The sequence below is a fragment of the Macaca mulatta genome, chromosome 16, assembly GCF_049350105.2.
Source record: "Macaca mulatta isolate MMU2019108-1 chromosome 16, T2T-MMU8v2.0, whole genome shotgun sequence".
Taxonomy (NCBI): domain Eukaryota; kingdom Metazoa; phylum Chordata; class Mammalia; order Primates; family Cercopithecidae; genus Macaca; species Macaca mulatta.
Genome location: NC_133421.1, coordinates 46,503,990 through 46,521,266, shown reverse-complemented (window position 1 = coordinate 46,521,266; position 17,277 = coordinate 46,503,990). Strand labels below are relative to the sequence as shown.

Genomic DNA, 17,277 nt, shown 5'->3' with positions numbered 1-17,277 from the left:
CGCGGTGGCTCACGCCTGTAATCCCAGCACTTTGGGAGGCCAAGGCAGGCGGATCACGAGGTCAGGAGATTGAGACCACCTGGCTAACATGGTGAAACCCCAACTCTACTAAAAATACAAAATTAGCCAGGTGTGGTGGCGGGCGCCTGTAGTCCCAGCTACTCGGGAGGCTGAGGCAGGAGACTGGTATGAACTCAGGAGGCAGAGGTTGCAGTGAGCCAAGATCATGCCACTGCACTCCAGCCTGGGCCACAGAGCAAGACTCCATCTAAAAAAAAAAAAAAGTAAACAGTGTAAATAATCTTCTTATCCCCCTCAACGGTTTACAGTTGATGTTTGGTCCTCCAGATTTTTTCCTATTCATCATTATAGTTAATCATCATTAAGGTCTATAGCATAGTATAGTCCAGGAGTCAGCAAACTTTTTCTATAAAGGGCAAAATAGTAAATATTTTAGGTTTTATGGGCCAGACGGTCTCTGTTACAACTATTCAACTCTGCTCTTATCGACAATACATAAATGAATATGTGTGGCTGTGTTCCAATAAAGCTTATTTACAAAAACAATTAGCTGGCTGCATTTGGCCCATGTGTCACAGTTTGTCAACCCCTGGATAAAGCACTTATGCCACTAGAAGTCCACATGTCCAAAAGGGGCCTTAAAATCATCCCCTTTCACTTCTTCCTCTTTGGGATAAGGAAGCAAATTCAGGGAGGATAAATGACTTTCCCAAGAGATACAGCACAGGACCCTGGGAGAATCAGTTCTGGAGTCAGACGGGCCACCTGCTTTCTGGGAGTGTGTGGCCATAACTTTGGGCAAGTTACTAAATTTCTTTCAGCCTTATATTATCACCAAAGATAAACAGTGATAATAATGAAATTCATACCTTATAAAGTTCCTGGAAGAATTAAATGAAGTCACACAGAAAAACATCTTGTGTGGGGTTGGCACGAGCTGGGAACACATGGAGTACTCGCTTGATCACAGCACACGGCTCAGAGGCTCCCTCGTGTCCTCCCTCCCCTCCTTTGAAATACAAAGTTTCTGGTCTGAGTTCAGTAACAAACACTACCGAGTGTCTACTCTGCATGGAGCACTCTGGGGAAATAACAAATGGATACAGGAGGATCCCAGATCCCACCAGTCCCCACCATCAGCTTCCTTTCTAGAAATCCCTTTCGGCTCTGAGCTTTTATTTCCCAGACATGCTGCTATTAGATGATCGTTGCCAGGGAAACTCCTAAAGGTAAAGAAGATTTCTCTCTCATTTTGATTCAACAACCCACATCCTTCTGCTGGGTCATTTTTTAGAAACAGGGTATTCCCAGTAGCTTGTAAAAGATTAAATTAAAAACTGGCTACCTAGTATGATATTAAACTAATAAATACTACACCTACCATAGCCTTCGCTCCAGAGCAACCATCTACTCCTCTTTCTTTTACCACAACATCCATGAAAAATGAGATTGGCAGTGGGCCTAGCACAAAGAAGGTGCCCCATAAGTGTTTATGGAGTAAATGGTAGGCCCAGCACACAGCAGGTGTTCCATAAATATTTACTGAATAAATGATCGTGGCTAGGCTGCAGTGTTTCGGGAAAAAGGCAATAATCTTTCCTAGAATTTTCTGGAAACTGTTTTCAGATTGATATTTAAATAAGTGTTATTGAGGTGCCCCAGCTCCACTCTCCCCTTTTTCCTCCCTCACAGGCCTGTGAAGTAGGCAATATCCTCCATCCCTGCTTTAATGATGAGGAAATGGAGGTTCCAAGAGGGTAAGAATTGGCCCAAGGACCCACAAACAGTTAAGGAGCGGAACCCCGGACTTGGACAGAGGACCTCTAGATCCCATGTTATGTGCCTCGTTTGTGGCACTTTGACACCTTCCGAGCCCTGAAACAAATGGGGGCACACACAGAAGCACCCTGAAAAGTCTCAGCACACAGAAAAATCTTGTGATTGCTTTAAAGAGGCAGAGAGAGAGGGAGAAAGGAGACAGAGAGGGGAGAGGATGAGAGAGAAAGTCTTTCCTGTCAAGGGAGAGACCTGGCACGTAAAGAACTATGCTATTTGTACAGTATTTTATGGTGTGCAAAGAGCTTTCCTCTTTTATTTGATCTTCAAAAGAGTCCTGCAAAGAAGGCAAGGCAGGCATTACTACGCACATTTCACAGATGACGAAACTGAGGCTCAGAGGAAAAACGACCCCCAAAAGGCGCCAGAATCACCACCTGAGACTTCTGCATCTAGAACCCAGTGTTTTCTCCATGACATTGGGTTTGTATAATGACAAGATCAGCACAAAGCACAGCCAAGGAACAGGGACCAGGCCTAAGAGGAAGACACAGTAAGACAACCAGTTTCTACCCCCGATGCCATGCTTGAGTGAGGCAAAGGCTTTTTCCTTCCTCTCTGGTAAGGGTTCTAGGAAAGAGTTCGATCTGTGAGTCAAGAACCTCTGCCCACTTGATGTTATCCTGTTTCTCCCCACCGACGAGTCTTCTCTGATTCTAGAGGTCCTGGTTGCAGAGCAGGAGCGAGGTGGACTCTGCCTCCACTTGCCCTACTGTGTCTGGTCGGGAGTGCTGTCCATGACCTGTGCCTTGGGCATGAGAGTTACCACTCAGCCTCACACTAAGGGATGACCGAGGTATCCTTTTGTGCTCTGATGACTATGCCCTGTTCCCAGGCCTGGGGATGAAGAGCCATGCAGGGCTTCTGAGTCAATGCAACAAACATTTATGGAGCATCCGCTATGTGCTGGGCATGCAGTCAGTGTCTGGCACTGCTGGAGCAACCAGATTCACTTCCTGCTCTAAAGGAGTTGGTTATCCAGAGGGAGGGACAGACATGGACACACACCTCTATTGCTAGACAGAGTGGAACAGGCTTCATGATAGCACTGTGCTGATTGCTTTACACAAAGCATCTCATTTGCTCTTCATAACTGCCCATGAGACAGTATTATTATTGTTAGTGTTCCTAACTGATGCTTAAACTGTTGGAGTTGCACAGAGCTTGTTCTTGCTCAGATTGGGTTGAGATTCAAATGCAGCTCTCCCTGGCTTTCTGTACCAGTCAAGAGGCAGGTGCCGTAGGGAATCAGCATGGGGCTTGGAGTCAGCCTGATCTGGGTTGAAATCGGTCTCTGCTGCTTTTCAGATGTGACCTTGGGTAAGATGACACTCTGAACTTCAGTTTCCTTATCTGTAAAAAGGAGGACAGTGTAGAAATTGGCAGACCAGACAGTACATGTAAACCCCCTTGGCACAATTAATAAATAGAAGCAAATGTCAATAATAATAGGGGAACCAACAAAATTCTGTGCCGGCTCAGGGTCCTTAAAGAGCACATAGAATGTTGACATCAAGGAGAAGCCAGAGAACATTTCAAGCAGAAAGAAGAGCTGAGCCCAGCATGAAAGCAGGTAATGAGGCGACGGGGGAGGAGAGCAAGTTGGGCTGCCTGGACCACGGAGGAATCTTGCTAACGATGACACTGGAAAGTAAGGACAGGGCTGGTCAAGAGCAAACATTGAATGCCAGGCCTGGGGGGTCTCATCCTCTCTCCTTAGGCAATGAGGCATCTCAAAGTTTTCAATGGCGTATGAGCCATTATTTAATTTTTTTTAAAGAATGCTTGTAACGACAATAACAATAGTAGTGACTACTTATTATGTACCTATATCACTGTGTGAAGATTTACACTAATCTCATCTGATCCTTAAAATTATCTGAGGTTGCTGGTTTTTGTTTTTTGTTTTGTTTTGTTTTGTTTTGAGATGGAACCTCACTCTGTCACCCAGGCTGGAGTGCGGTGGCATGATCTTGGTGCACTGCAAACTCCAGCTTCCGGGTTCAAGCGATTCTCATGCCTCAGCCTCCTGAGTAGCTGGGATTACAGGCACGTGCCACCATACCTGGCTAATTTTTGTGTTTTTAGTAGAGACAAGGTTTCATCATGTTAGCCAGGCTGATCTTGAACTCCCGACCTCAAGTGATCTTCCTGCCTCTGCCTCCCAAACTGCTTGGATTACAGATGTGAGCCACTGTGCCCGGCCTCAGGTTACTCTTATTATCTCCATTTTACAAAACTGAGTGAAATGGTTCAATATGAAGACTCTGTAGCCAAATTGCCAGGATTCAGATTTTGGACTCACAGCTCACTTACTGTATATGGGCAATTCACTAAACCTCTGTGGGGCTCACCGTTCCCACCTTTAAAATGGGGATAGAGATAGCATTTACCTCACAGGGAGGTTGTAAACAGTAAATGGTCAATGCCTATATAAAGCAATTAGAAGAGAGGCTGTCAATAAGCTTTCAGTAGCTCTTATTTGATGATGATTACCCGAGGTGACACACTTAGAGAGACACGGTACCAGCAGGCTCATTGATCTCATTGATGGAGACCCTCCAGTGAGCCTTTGCCCACAGGAGGTGAGTGAAGGTGTTGCCGGGCAGCACAGAGGGAAAGAAACCAGAGCGGAGATGAGGGTCTCCGTGGAAGGAGCCTCTTCAAGGTTGCTGATGGGTGCCCCTCAGCTTTCACGCACCAGGGCCTTAGGAAGAGTGAGTCACAGCCCACACCACATGCAGGAGGAGGCCTAGAAGTTCAGCAACTCACCAGAAGCCACAGTGCGGCAACAGGAAAGTTCAGATATAATCCATGTAAGGTGGAAAGACCCCTCTCTTATTCATCCTCTCCCCACACTTCCCCTGCCAAACCTATAGCGACTTGCTAATTTCCATTCCTATGCCTGTTCACCTGCCACTCCCTCCACCTGGAAGAGCTCCTTCCAGCCAAACCAGACTTTGCAACTTCCCTGAAAATGTGGTTTAAAATTCATGAGTGGCTGGAAGCTTTCCTGACTAGCTCTGTTCCTTCTAATCATCCCCCCCACCCCACCCCGTAACCTTCTGGGATCAGCTGAGAGCTCAAGTCCTTTGAGAAGCCCCACCTGACCCTAGGTTGAATTATCAATCAGTGGTTCTCACTTGGGCATGGTTTTAACTCCTAGGGGGCTCTGGTAATATCTGGTAGGGTCAGCTTCATGAGTGTGCTTGGGGTTTAACGCCCTGTAGTTGCCATCTTGAAATTCTTTTTTTTTTTTTTTTTTTTTTTTTTTTTTTTGAGACGGAATCTTGCTCTGTAGCCCTGTAACCCAGGCTGGAGTACAGTGGCGCGATCTTGATTCACTGCAAGCTCCGCCTCCCAGGTTCACGCCATTCTCCTGCCTCAGCTTCCCAAGTAGCTGGGACTACAGGCGCCCGCCACTACGCCCAGCTAATTTTTTTGGTATTTTTAGTAGAGACGGGGTTTCACCGTGTTGGCCAGGATGGTTTCGATCTCCTGACCTCGTGATCCGCCCGCCTCGGCCTCCCAAAGTGCTGGGATTACAGGCGTGAGCCACCACGCCCGGCCGCCATCTTGCAATTCTTAATAGTTTTTTACTTTCTGTTTTGTAGGTGAAGCTGATGGGGCAATAGGGCATATGCCGGGAGCTTAGAGTCTCAGTTCATGTGGTCCCCCCTTCCCACTGCCTCCTTACCTTTCCGGCGTGGGTTTCAGGCCCCAGCTCTCCATCCACGGATGCCCCTGGCTTGGCCAGGCCTCTCTCTTCCCACTCCCACTCAGCAACCACTGCTGCCCTCTGTGTCCTTAGGGTCTTCATGTGGGCAGAGAGAGGTTGAGATAGAGTATTTTTGTTGCACGGCATCTCGGGGTGGAGCTTGGCAGTGGCCATCCCTGACCCAGGCTGGCAGTGCCATGGAGCATTAGGCAATAGGCTACGTGGGGGGCATGCTTTTTACCCACCTCTGAACCAAGGGTGTCCTTGTGCCATGGTTGTAATGCCCTTGGGGGTTGTCCATCTGCCATGGGTTGGAGCAGCAAGTTGTGGGAAGGGAGACCTGGTTTGACTTCCATGCCCTCGGAAGGGCAAATGCATGGCCCAGTGGCTGGTCAGAGCAGGGACGTGGCAGCTGGTGGGTTCCGTGTGTGTGCTGAGTCATGGAGTGGGGTCACCAGACACCTACAAGGGTTTGCACTCACCCTGATAGTGTGCCTATCCCAAGGGAATGAAAACGCTTTATATCTGAGTATCTTCAGGGGCACTTTCCCTCTGCTTTATGAATGAAGAGTCCCACACTTTCTTTTTGCACTGGGCCTTGCAAATTATGTAGTTGGTCCTAATGTCTAGAGACGTTTTTGGTTGTCATGGCTGAGGGGGCGGTGCTACTGGCATCTAGTGGGTAGAAGCCAGGGATGTGGCTAAACATACCACAGTGCATGGGACAGCCTCCCACAACAAAGAATTATCTGGTCTAAAATGTCCATGGGGCAGAGTGAGGTGGCTCATGCCTATAATCCTAGTACTTTGAGAGGCTGAGGCAGGAGGATCTCTTGAGCCCAGGAGTTCGAGACCAGCCTGAGCAACGTAGTGAGACCCCTTCTCTATTTTTAAAAATTAAAAAAAAAAAAAATGTCCGTGGGGCTGAGGTTGAGAAACACGTGGTTTTGTGGTTTTGTATTCTTCCTTTCTGTTCCCAGTGCCCTCTGTGCTGATTTCTGTCCCGGCTCTTTGCTCAGGTTGTGGAAATGACCTCATCACGTGTCTAGACCAGAAGTTGCGCAAGGACAGGCTTGAATTTTTATCAATCTCAGATCCTTAGCACCAGGACTTAAGGTGGTGATAGGGCACAGTAATTCACTGACTGTACTGGCAGACAAGCTGATGAACTTACTTTACCATATTTTAACCTATTGTTTTGTGTTTGTTGGAAGTCTAAAACCATTTACAGCTGTTCTTGAGGCATTACATGATTGTTGTATCTTTCCTAAGTGGATTGTAAATTCCTAAAGCACAGGAAATACGCTTTTTTTTTTTTTTTCTGAGACGGGGTCTTGCTCTTGTTGCCCAGGCAGGAGTGCAGTGGCACGATCTCGGCTCACAGCAACCTCCACCTCCCGGGTTCAAGTGATTCTTCTGCTTCAACCTCCTGAGTAGCTGGGATTACAGGCGCCTGCCACCATGCCCGGCTAATTTTTATATTTTTAGTAGAGACAGGGTTTCACCATATTGGCCAGGCAGGTGTTGCACTCCTGACCTCAAGTGATCCACCTGCCTCAGCCTCCCAAAGTGCTGGAATTACAGGCATGAGCCACCATGCCTGGCCAGGAAATAAACTTTCTAAGTCTTCTGTGTTGCTCAGTTGTGCTTAGAACAGTGCACTGTATGCCGCAGGTGCTCTGTAAGCGACTACATCTTTTGCTGTGTTCTGTGTCTACCTTTCTGCATGTCCAAGGTCCAGGTTACATTCATTTATTCATTCAACAAACATCCATTCAGAATTTACTATATGCAAAATACTGGAGATTTAAAGATGTTAAAGACACAATTTCTCTCTCTCTCTCTCTCTTTTTTTTTTTTTTTTTTTGAGAAGGAGTTTTGCTCTTGTTGCCCAGACTGGAGTGCAATGGCGCGGTCTCGACTCACCGCAACCTCCAACTCCCGGGTTCAAGCGATTCTCCTGCCTCAGCCTCCTGAATAGCTGGGATTACAGGCATGTGCCTTCACGCCTGGCTAATTTTGTATTTTTAGTAGAGACAGGGTTTCTCCATGTTAGACAGGCTGGTCTCAAACTCCTGATCTCAGGTGATACACCCGCCTCAGCCTCCCAAAGTGTTGGGATTATAGGTGTGAGCCACTGAGCCTGGCCTAAAAATACAATTTCTATTCTCAAGGAGTTCAATCTGGCCAGGGAGTTAGAAAGTGTTTTTTTGTTTCTGTTTTGTTTTGTTTTGTTTTTTTGAGACAGAGTCTCCCTCTGTCACCCAGGCTGGAATGCTGTGGCACGATCTTGGCTCACTGCAACCTCCACCTCCTGGGTTCAAGTGATTCTTCTGCTTCAGCCTCCCAAGTAGCCTGGACTACACGTGAGTGCCACCACACCTAGCTAATATTTGTATTTTTTAGTAGAGACAGGGTTTTACCACATTGGCCAGGCTGATCTCAAACTCCTGACCTCGTGATCCGCCCGCCTTGGCCTCCCAAAGTGTTGGGATTACAGGCGTGAGCCACTACGCCCGGCCAAAAAGTGTTTAACTCCATGTAATTAAGCATCATAATTGCTATGAAATTAGCCTTCAGAAAACTAATGATTAAGAAGAGAGAAAAGGCCGGGTGCGGTGGCTCACGCCTGTAATCCCAGCACTTTGGGAGGCCGAGACGGGCGGATCACGAGGTCAGGAGATCGAGACCATCCTGGCTAACACGGTGAAACCCCGTCTCTACTAAAAAATACAAAAAACTAGCCGGGCGAGGTGGCGGGCGCCTATAGTCCCAGCTACTTGGGAGGCTGAGGCAGGAGAATGGCGTGAACCCGGGAGGCGGAGCTTGCAGTGAGCTGAGATCCCGCCACTGCACTCCAGCCTGGGTGACAGAGCGAGACTCCATCTCAAAAAAAAAAAAAAAAAAAAAAGAAGAGAGAAAATACAGTAGAATTCTAATTCCACCAGAATTAGAAAATTCTGTTTGTAACAGAGTTCTCAAGCCTTGTTTGGGTTTGTAACTTGGACCTTTGCAGAAGTTGGTTTGTTTGTTCAACAAGTATGTGTCTGTGTCAGGCCCTATTCCGGGTACTGGTGATGCAGCCGTGAATGAAACAGACAAAGCCCCTGTCCTCCCAGAGCTCACCTGCCAGCAAGAGCCAGGGGCAGACAGCAAGTCAAGAGGATGTATGAACAAGAGGATGTATGAACGAGAAAAATGAAAGGGCAGGGGACAGTGAAAAGGAAGTGTGCGGGACACTGTTGTAAGTGAGGGATCTTCCTGGGGAAGGAGGTTCAAAAGTGACATGTGGCTGGAAATCAACTCGGACTTCTTGGGATGTTCGTGCGCTCCACCCACCCTACCATACAGGCCCAGTGCATGCCCAGAAATCCCCTCTGAGTTGCAAAGACACTGACTATACATAGGAATGAGTTGAATGAAGTGTTGCTAAGTTTTTAAAGGGCTTTTCTTTAAAGCATTTGTGTGAAAATATTTTTCCCCAGTTACTCCTCTCAATTAAAAAAAAAGTTTGAACACCTCGTTTCCACTATTTGTATGAATGAATTAATTAACTTACTACATGTGCTACCATACTAATATTTTATGCTCATTGTAAGACTAACACAAGAATAAAAGTATGGAGTTAACATACATATAAAAATAAGGCCAGGCATGGTGGTTCACACCTGTAATCCCATTACTTTGGGAGGCTGAGGTGGTTGGATCATCTGAGGTCAGGAGTTCGAGACCAGCCCGGCCAAAATGGTGAAACCACGTCTCTGCTAACAATACCAAATAAATAAATAAATAAATAAATAATAGCTGGATGTGGTGGCGGGTGCCTGTAATCCCAGCCACTTGGGTGGCTGAGGCAGGAGAATCACTTGAACCCAGGAGGCGGAGGTTGCAGTGAGCTGAGACCGCACCATTGCACTCCAGCCTGGACAACAAGAACGAAACTCCGACTCAAAAATAAAAAAAGTAAGATCCAAGATTTTCATCCTGTACCCTCAATATATCGGCTTGTGCATAAAATAGAAAAGTACTAATTTCTATTTTATTTTTGGATAAACTTGCCTAGAGGTCACAAGACAGACACCTCTCAGGAATTTTTTACAATTTGGAAAATAATAAGGGGAGATTGATTGGAGGTATAGGAGGAGAGAGAAAGGCAGAAAGAAAGAAAAGAAAAGGGGGATAATGAAGAAAAGAAATGAAATAAGCTTTTTTTTAAAAAAAAGGAAAGCAGGATAAAAGGGAAGGAGAGAAGGAAAGCAAAAGAAAGAAATGAAGAAAGAAAAGAAACGAAGGAAGGTAAGAAGAGGAGAGAGAGTGAAACGGAGAGAGAGAGGGAGAAAGGGAGGGAGAGAGAGAGGAGAGAGGGAGAGAGAGAGAGAAGGAGAGAGGGAGAAAGGGAGGGAGAGAGAGAGGAGAGAGGGAGAGAGAGAGGGAGAGAGAGAAAGAAGGAGAGAGGGAGAAAGGGAGGGAGAGAGGGAGAGACAAGGAGAGAGGGAGAGACAAGGAGAGAGGGAGAGAGGGAGGGAGAGATGGAGAGAGAAAGGCAAAAAGTAAGGAAAAAATACCCCCAAGACACCACTGGACAGAGGCAGTGCCTCTGCTGTCTGGCCGGCCTTTGCTCAGACCTCTCAGTGTTGTAAGAATGTTCCGTCACAGTCCATGGGCTGGACCTTGGCCTCTTTCCACACATTCAGAACCAGCAGCTAATGCAATAGAGATTGCTTTCTGGTCCAGCTCTCTTACCCGATGGCCAGTTCCCCTTCGTGGCCCTCACTTGGCAGTGGTGTCAGGAGTGATGTGGAGGCTGACCTTTTCCCATCACTGTCCCGCACACCTCATTAACTTCTCCTTGCAGCTGGAGATGACCATTATGGAGTAGAAGAGCTGACAGGTTTTTCAGAGAGCAGAAGAATGCACCGTTTCCCAGAAGTTCCTGACCCGAGAGTTCTCGCCTGTAGGGCATGGGAGATAATCTGGTTTATGGGGCCATCAGAAGAAAGTCATGTTCCAAGCTCTTAAAGAACTCCGAGCACTTTTTTCTTCTTAGACCCTTGTGTTAAAAACAAAGGAATGAGACAAGGCGCTTCAGTGTAGAACGAATCAAGGAATACAAAATAAAATAATGAAAAAATGCTATGCAAATAACACAAACATAAAAACACAAGCGGTGTTTTTTGAATGAAATTTTTTACTTTCAAATTTGATGTAGCCCTGCACCAGGAGGCATGCAATATTTAGGTGAAGGAATAAATGGTGAATTTTCACGGTAATTCTGTGACAATGCAAGGTGGACAGAAACTTCATGGAACCAGGGAGACTGAGGCCCCAGAAGTTAAGGGCCCAAGGTCATACAGTGAGTGAGCAGGTGATCAAGACCTGTCCTCCACTGTCACCAGGGCACTGTCTCCACGCAGGCCTTTTGTGTCCTTTGGGAAGATTTGTCACTTGCCTCTGTCACCAGCTACTCTGGTGAGGTCATTGCTTTAGGGCAATGGGATTGAGTGTAAGCATACTGAGCACCTAAAGAAGACAGGCATGTGTCGGGCATGGGGTGGTGGGGTGGGGTATGAAGCTGCAAAGCTGGCCCCTGTCCCCAGGAAGCTCACAGCCCTTGACAACTGCAGTGACCCTTAAGCCATCATTTTCACTACTGTCTTCCTTGTCTTGTTACTGAATATTGTAATCTATGTGAGCATTCACTTTTTAAAAAAGGCTTTTAGTTTTTGAATTACAAAACAAATCAATATCACCATATAATGTAGCAATTTTATTTCTGGTTATAGGCCCCAAGGAACTGAAAGCAGGGACTTGAAGAGATATTTGTGTACCCATGTTCATAGCATAAGTATTCACACTAGCCAAAAGGTGGAAGCAACTCAAGTGTCTTTTTTTTTTTTGAGAAGGAGTTTCACTCTTGTAGCCCAGGCTGGGGTGCAATGGTGCAATCTTGGCTCACTGCAACCTCCGCCTCCCAGGTTCAAGTGATTCTCCTGCTTCAGCCTCCTAAGTAGCTGGAATTACAGGCACCCACCACCATGCCTGGCTAATTTTTGTATTTTTAGTAGAGACAAAGTTTCACTGTGTTGTTCAGGCTAGTCTTGAACTCCTGACCTCAAGTGATCTGCCCGCCTCTGCCTCCCAAAGTGCGAGGATTACAAGCGTGAGCCACTGCTCCCAGCCTCAAGTGTCTATTAAGAGATTTTATATATATATATATATATATTTGTTCATTCATCTCTCAATGGACAAAATAATTTTTCATTGTATATATACATATATAGTATGTATACAATATATACACATACATATATAGTATGTATACTATATATACATACATATATACTATGTATACTATATATACATACATATATACAATGTATACTATATACATACATATATACAATGTATACTATATCTACATACATATATACATTGTATATGTACATGTATATACATATACATACAATGGAAAATTATTCAACCTTGAGGAGGAAGGAAATTCTGGCCAGGTGTGGTGGCTCACACCTCCATCTCAAAAAAAAAAAAAAAAAAAAAGCAGGAAGGAAATTCTGACACATGTCTCAACAGGGATGAACCTTGAGAACGTTATGCTACTGAAATAAGTCAGACACACAAAGACGAAAACTGTATGATTCCACTTATATGAGATATCTAGAGTAGCCAAATTAATAGAGACTGAAAGTAGAATGGTGGTTTCCATGGGCTGGGAAGTGAGGGATGGGGAGTTATTATTTAACGGGTACAGAGTTTCAGTTTTGCAAGATGAAGGTTATGGAGCCGATGGTGCTGATGACTGCCCAATAATAACAATGTACTTAAAATACTATTGAACTGTACACTTAAAATGGTCAAGACAGCAGGTGTTATGCTGTGTGGATTTATCATAATTTAAAAAGATTGAATAGACATTATGATAAATTCAAATAATCAAAACTTACTAAAGCAAAAAGAGAAAGTCTGCTTTCTCCCCTGTTTATCACCTGCTTCCCAATCTCCTCTCTTTGTCTAGGTAATTGCTATTCAGTTTATTTGTTTCCTTTGTACTGTTTTGCCTGCTTGCACAGATACACACACACACGTGCATGCACACATGCATATATGCTATTAAAAGCCAAAACAGATCCCTGATTCCTTCTTCTCCCTTGTACACTCTTCAAAGGGAGCCAAAAGGAGCACTTAAGAACGTGGGTGGTGGGAACAGATGGCTGATTGGAATTTCCATTCCTCCTCTTACTCACTGTGACCATTCACTAGCGATTTAATTTCTCTAAAGCTCAGTTTCCTCATCTGAAAGGTGGGATAATATTATTGCTGGGACTTAATGAAGAAAACAATGGAAGATGTTGGCACATAGGAAACATGTAGTCAGGGCTGACTAGTTATGCGCCTCTGGAAGTTTCTTCCATAACGTGGGCTCTGTGTGCAGTCAGGGCTCAAGGAAGTCTGTAGCAAGAAGAGGAGAGGGAAAGGGAGAACCTCTTAGCAGGCACTATGCTCATGCCTAGGATGCATGTATCATTTTCCCCCAAGGGTCTAGTTAAGAAGAGTTATTGGCCAGTTGAGGTGGCTCACGCCTATAATCCCAGCACTTTGGGAGGCCAAGGCAGGTGGATCACTTGAGCCAAGGACTTCAAGACCAGCCTGGGCAGCAATTGAGAGCCCCTTCTCCACAAAAAATAAAAAAAACATTAGCCTGTTGTAGTGGTGCTCACTTACAGTCCCAGCTACTCAGGAGGCTATAGTAGGAGGATCGCTTGAGCCTGGGAGGTTGAGGCCGCAGTGAGCTGAGATAGTGCCATTTCACTCCATCCTGGGCAACAGAGTGAGAACCTTTGAAAAAAGCAGCAGAAGCAGCAGCAGCAGCAGCAGCATTATTCTCTTCTTTCCAGTGATAAGGAACAGCTGTTACACGGTGGATCTCCTCTTCAAAATAGTAGATCCTGGAAGTGAAAACTCATAAACTTCTAGGTACAGGTGACAGAGCAGAATCCAGAAAGCATTTAGGACCTGGGACACATGGATAAGTGACTATAGGAAGGTCTTAGGGTCATGGAATATGTGCAGCACACGGGGTCCAGAGGTCTGAGTTCAAATTCTACCTTATGGATATATATAACCTTGAGTGACACACACTATACACGCTTTTTTTTTTTTTTTTTTTTTTTTTTGAGACAGAGTCTTACTCTGTCACCCAGACTGGAGTGCAGTAGTACAATCTCGGCTCACTGCAACCTCCACCGCCTGGGCTCAAGCGATCCTCTCCCTTCAGCCCCTCAAGTAGCTGGGCCTACAGGCGTGGAGCCACCATGCCTGGCTAATTTTTGTTTTTTTGTGTGTAGTCAGGGTTTCACCATGTTGCCCACACTGGTCTCAGACTCTTGAGGTCAAGCAATCCACTTGCTTCAGCCTCCAAAAGTGTTGGGATTACAGGCATCAGCCACCATGCCCAGCCTCAGTTTCCTTCCCCAGAAAATTAAATATCTTACAGGGTTATTGTGAAGATTAAAAGTACTTTGCAAACCATAAAGCTCTAGGTTGGTATAAATAACTGAACTTTTTAAAACAATTTACTTTAAGTTCTGTGATATAACGTGCAGAACGTGCAGGTTTGTTACATAGGTATACATGTGCCATGGTGGTTTGCTGCACCCATCAGCCTGCCCTCCAGGTTTTAAGCCCTGAATGCATTAGGTATTTGTCCTAATTCTCTCCCTCCCCTTGCCCCCAACTCACCGACAGGCCCTGGTGTGGGATGTCCCCCTCCCTGTGAATGACTAAACTTTTATGTCAATGGGTTTGTGTCAATGTTCTGCTATAAAGTACTGTAATCCTTTTTAACTTTTAAAAATGGAGATAACTTTTTCTTTTAGTTCTTGGTAATGTACAGCCATTGTAAAAAATTAAAGCAAAATGAGAAAGTGCAAGTTTCTTTAATCTCAATTGTTGCTGACACTTTCTAATTCTTATTTATTTAATGATATCTCAATATATTTTTTTTTTTTTTTTTTTTTTTTTTTGAGACGGAGTCTCGCTCTGTCGCCCAAGCTGGAGTGCAGTGGCGCGATGTCGGCTCACTGCAAGCTCCGCCTCCCGGGTTCACGCCATTCTCCTGCCTCAGCCTCCCGAGTAGCTGGGACTACAGGCGCCCACAACCGCGCCCGGCTAATTTTTTGTATTTTTAGTAGAGACGGGGTTTCACCGTGGTCTCGATCTCCTGACCTTGTGATCCGCCCGCCTCGGCCTCCCAAAGTGCTGGGATTACAGGCTTGAGCCACCGCGCCCGGCCTTACTCAATATATTAACTGAAAAAAGTTTCAAACATTTTTGTAGTATGGTCCTGTTTATGGCTTAGGAATTACTGCCAATCAAATATTAGTGGCAAGAAAAAACATGCAATACACTCCATTAAGATTATATGATCTTGGCTGAGTGCGGTGGCTCACGCCTGTAATCCCAGCACTTTGGGAGGCTGAGACGGGCGAATCACGAGGTCAGAAGATCGAGACCATTCTGGCTAACACAGTGAAACCCTGTTTGTATTTTTTTGTATTTTTGTAAAAATACAAAAAAAAAAAAAATTAACTGGGCGTGGTGGCGCGCACCTGTAGTCCCAGCTACTCGGGAGGCTGAGGGAGGAGAATGGTGTGAACCCAGGAGGCGGAGCTTGCAGTGAGCCGAGATTGCACCACTGCACTCCAGCCTGGGTGACAGAGTGAGACTCTGTCTCAAAAAAAAAAAAAAAAAAAAAGATCTCTTAGAGACTTTTATAATTCTCAAATTCTATCAATTATTGCTAAAGATCCTTTATGTATTTAAACTAGAATAGAGTACTAGTTAGAATTTAGGTTCTACTTTGGTAAAAATGGAGATAATGTAAGTGCAAATTCATAGTTTGAATGAAGATTAAATTAGATAATGCACAGTATTGTCATAAAGCAGCAGAAATGTTAGTTGCTATGATTATCAATAATAATACATTTAGGTTATTTTGTTACTTGCTTTTGCTAAAGGACTTGCTGATTGATGACCACAGGGTAGTTTATCTGATTAACCTGTGATTACTGGGGATAAATAAAGTAGAAGGTTTTAGGAAATAAGATTGTTAATTTACAAGGTTGGGAGGTAGTGCAGAAGTAATTATGAAGACTGTGGAGGTTGGAAGCAGTGGGTGGGGACAAGTAGGTAGTCCAGCTGGGTGATGGCCTGGGACTTTCTGATCTGTGGTGTCTGGCTGTGGCTGCTTTGGTCGTAAACTCTAACTACGGTTATTGAGATTTCGTGTGCATTTCCCTGTACAAATCTTTAGTGCTATTGCCAGATTGCTAACATGTGAGGAGAGAGTGCTTGCTTTTTTTCTCTGACAATGACAAGAAACTTATTATAGGAACCACGTCAAAATTCCACAGCAATTTTTTTTCTGCATTTGATCTAACTCCAAAGTCTTTTCCCTAACCCTTATTAAAATTTAAATGCTATACATGCAACACTTGGAACAGAACAAGAGGCACAGGTTTTTTTAAAGTTTAAAGGTTACTTTTAAAAACTAACATTTGCTAAGGAAATTTCTTCTGTATCTTTGAAAAGCTGTTAAAATACACACACACACCCCTCTCCCAGCTGTCAGTGAATGGTCTAAATAACAATTGTGACTTTAACCACAACAAAAATGTGTTACTTCTTAGGTTGTCTTTGAGGTTTTCCTTTTAAAAACTGTTTCTAGGAGCCAAGTTTTGGTTTTGTTTTGTTTTGTTTTGTTTTTTTCTGCGATCACTGCTGACTGACTAAGGACCTCAGGCTGTTTATGAAGGAGAGCTTTAGATATGGTTATTTGTATGGCATTGTATCAAGGCCTTCAAATATTTGCTGGGGGATTTGGTGGAAAATGTCTAGACCAGTGCAAACACTGCAGGCCCCAGAGAAATCCAAGAAGCTCAAGGAACCATTCAAGAACCTTTGCTTTATCCTATTGTCATTACAAGGAATTACAAGCAAATCTTCTGAATCTTTGTCAGACTGGATGAGCCCATCAAAGAGGGTCTAAGTCAATAAAGGATCTTGATTTCACCATGGTTGGTTTCATTCATCCCACAGAGATGAGAAGTAGAGTGGAAAGCCATCGATCTAAGAGGCAGGCGAGCTTCATACCAGCCCTAGATCAGCTACTCACTTGCTGGTTCACTCTGGCAAGTCGCTGGCCCTCTCGGGGCTCTAGTTTTCTTACGTTTAAATGAAAGTGGTTAAGTAAAAGAATGTCTAAGCTCCCTTTCTTTGATCCTATCTATCTATTAAATAACTTTCAAGTGTAGTCATTGAACCAGGTCTACAGTAAAAGATACAAAGAAAAAAATATAAAATGAGATCCCTTGTCTCAAGAAAGTTTGATTTTGGATATTTAAGTCTCTATTATTATTTCTCAGCTCCTAGGAGTTTCTTGGAAGCTCATAATGTCACAGAGTATATGTGGCCACAGGCAAATACATAATAAATCATTTATTGATGATACATCACAAGATAAAATAATATCATCTATGTTGCTGGGCTTTGGGATCACCCAGGTGGCCAACACACAAATAAATACACCTATAATAACCATTATTTCATGTGTAATAACAGCTATATCGGGCTCCTACTATGTACCTAGCTCTCTGCTAGATGCTTTAAAAGCCTTATCTCTTAAAACC

At 44.5% G+C, this 17,277-nt stretch overlaps 2 protein-coding genes across 2 annotated transcripts in view; both read right to left on the bottom strand.

Annotated features, from left to right (window-relative positions):
* The window catches only part of HNF1B (HNF1 homeobox B), a 70,955-nt gene extending 65,297 nt beyond the window's left edge, over window positions 1–5,658 (bottom strand). Inside the window, exon 1 of the mRNA XM_077969405.1 lies at window positions 5,555–5,658. The gene's annotated coding sequence lies outside the window, so the exon portion shown is untranslated. The remainder of the gene's footprint in view (window positions 1–5,554) is intronic.
* SYNRG (synergin gamma) overlaps window positions 1–17,277 on the bottom strand; it is a 334,879-nt gene that overhangs the window by 235,930 nt on the left and 81,672 nt on the right. The window lies entirely within an intron of this gene.